The sequence below is a fragment of the Condylura cristata genome, unplaced genomic scaffold (genome assembly GCF_000260355.1).
Source record: "Condylura cristata isolate star-nosed mole 26May11 unplaced genomic scaffold, ConCri1.0 scaffold00005, whole genome shotgun sequence".
NCBI lineage: Eukaryota > Metazoa > Chordata > Mammalia > Eulipotyphla > Talpidae > Condylura > Condylura cristata.
In genome coordinates, this window is record NW_004567106.1 from 63,986,880 (window position 1) to 63,989,615 (window position 2,736).

Genomic DNA, 2,736 nt, shown 5'->3' on the forward strand with positions numbered 1-2,736 from the left:
CAGGCTGAGTGATGAAGTACACTGCTGAGGGGAGCAGCGGGCGGGTCAGGAGAGGTCTGCCGTATCATGTGGGTTCAGCTCCGGGGCAGGCAGGGATCAAACTCATGCAGAAGTGGCTTAAACTTCTTAGTGCAGTGCTTTAACCTGCTGCACCACCAGGGAGGGCCCGGTCACTACCTTTAAGTTTGGGCTGTTTAGATCATTTACAGTTAATATAAGTATTGATATGTTTGGATTTAAATTTACTATATTGCTACTCTTCTCTATTTGTATCATTGTGGCTTTTGTCTTCTCCTATATTTTGGGGGGTTACATTTTATTATATCATTTGCTCTTATATATTGTTTTTCTTCTTTTAAAACTTTTTTATTTAAGTAATAGCATTATATAGGTCTCAGCAATACATTATAGTTGATATCTTAATATAGTCCACTTGATCACAACCAAAAATCTAGTTTCCATCCACCAACATACAATTGGTCTTCTTTACTCAATTTATCCAGTCCTCTTCCCTTTTGCCTCTGGTAACCATTTTGTTCTTATAATCTAAGAGTTTGTCTTTGTTTAATTAGCTTTGTTTATCTCCCACATAATATTGGCTTCTAGTTACATCTCTTTTTAACTTATCTTAGTAGTTGCCCTAAGGTTAGCATATCTGAATAAGTAAAATGATATCATTTCACTTCCCATACAACATAACAATTTCATAGTGATATATTTACAATTTTTCCTTCCTAATATTTGCTTTCTTTTTGTCATATAGTTTACATCAGTTATATATCCTTAATACATTGTTAATATTTTGATTTAACATTTTTATATAGATATAAATGTCTGTTAGACATTTTTATTTTTATATAGATATAAATGTCTGTTAGATATCACACTTCCGCTAGGAGAACTTCCTTTAACATTTCTATAATCCAGGTTATCGTCAATTAATTCTCTCAGTTTTTGTTACTTTGAAAAATACCTTTATATCATATTTTAAAATATGTATTTATTTATGCATTCAAGAACTGAGGTACAGGCCAGAGGTTGGGGGTGGTGGTGAGAGGATTCACCAGAGACAGTGGGGAGCAGAACAGGCAGATTGATGAAGCACACTGCTGAGGGGAGCAGCAGGGATCCAGGAGAGGTCTGCTGCACCATGTGTGTCACCTCCTTGCCTGGAGATCAAATTCGTGCTGCAGTTGCTGTGGGTAGCTTCATAGTGCTGTGCTTTAACCCATGGCACCACCAGAGGAGGGTCCCCTTTACATCGTTTTGAAAGATATTTTTCTTGAGAATGAATTCTAAGTGTATAGGCTTTTTTGCCTTTCAGCAGTTGGATATTGTGGCCACTGAAGGGCATTATTCAGATGTCCTTTGCTGAGAACTTATTGCAGAGAGCATAGTTGACTCCTGATAATCCCAGTTGCTATCCATTTTAATCTTCCAAACCACTCAGAACCTAGCAGCCCCACAAATGCTCCTCAGTCTATCCCTGGTGAATCTCATCCCCCACACCTCTGGCCTGTACACCAGTATTTATGTATGCATAAATAAATAAATATTTAAAAAAAAAAAAAGAAAGATAATAAGGGTGGGGGCATCCCTGGTAGCACAGGGGTGAAAGACACAGTGTTATAAAACTATCAGTAGCCACTGCAGCACAAGTTCGATACCCAGCCAGAGCTGACCTGCACTGTGAGGCAGACCTCTCCCATCACGCCTGCTGTGCTGTTCCCCTCAGCAGTCTATTTTCAGTATATCGGCCTGTCCTGCTCCCACGCTGGTGAATCCTCTCATCGCCCCTGCACCTCTGGCCGATACCCCAGTCTGTATGCATAAATAAATAAATCTTTTAAAAAGAAAGAAAGAAGGGTAAATATTCAGCTCCAATAGGTCATGGAGAAAAACCTAGTCTTGCCCTGGACAGGTACCACAGTTGGCAACTTTGCAGAAGGAAACAAATTCTCCAGAAGAAGCCTTTATTATCATAGATTTTAAATTATTACCAACAGTCATGTTTAAAACAAAATGTCAAAGAAGTAATAAGAGATTATGAAACACACCTCAATCAAGACAGTGCAAATCAGAACACCCCTCCCCACACAAAAAGGCAGGGGGAAAATCATAGGAACACTGAATATTAAAAATTATCACAGAGAAGCTATCAAACAATTCTATTTTCTCTTTTCATGTAGTGAAAAGATTCTATAAGGAAACAGAAACTATTAAAAGTGGCATCACTAAGTTGAAAAGATCTAATTACAAATAATGAAACTAATAATCAACCAATTAAGAACTCAGCATGTGTGTTTGATAGAAGATTAAATTGAACTGAATAGAAAATTTATCCATCGTGAATTCAACACATGGAAACCAAAAGAACTAATATACGAAAACAGAACAAGTGTATAAAATGCAGTCAGATGGCCAAAACAATTAGTACACCAGGAGCAGCAAAGAGAAAAAATGGAGTTGAGGCAATAGTAGAAGATAATCACTGAGAATTGTCCAGAACTAATAAAAGATTTTAAATTGTTGACTCCAAAAGTCCAAGGATTTCCCGAAAAGAAAATAAAAAAGCATGTGTATTAATCCTGAGGCCCAGGCTAAGGGGCAACAACATACATTATAACCTATACTGGACCCTCCCTGGTGGCGCAGCGGGTTAAAGCGCAGCACTAAGAAGCTAAAGCCGCTTCCACATGAGTTCGAGTCCTGCCTGCCCTGGAGGTGACCACATGG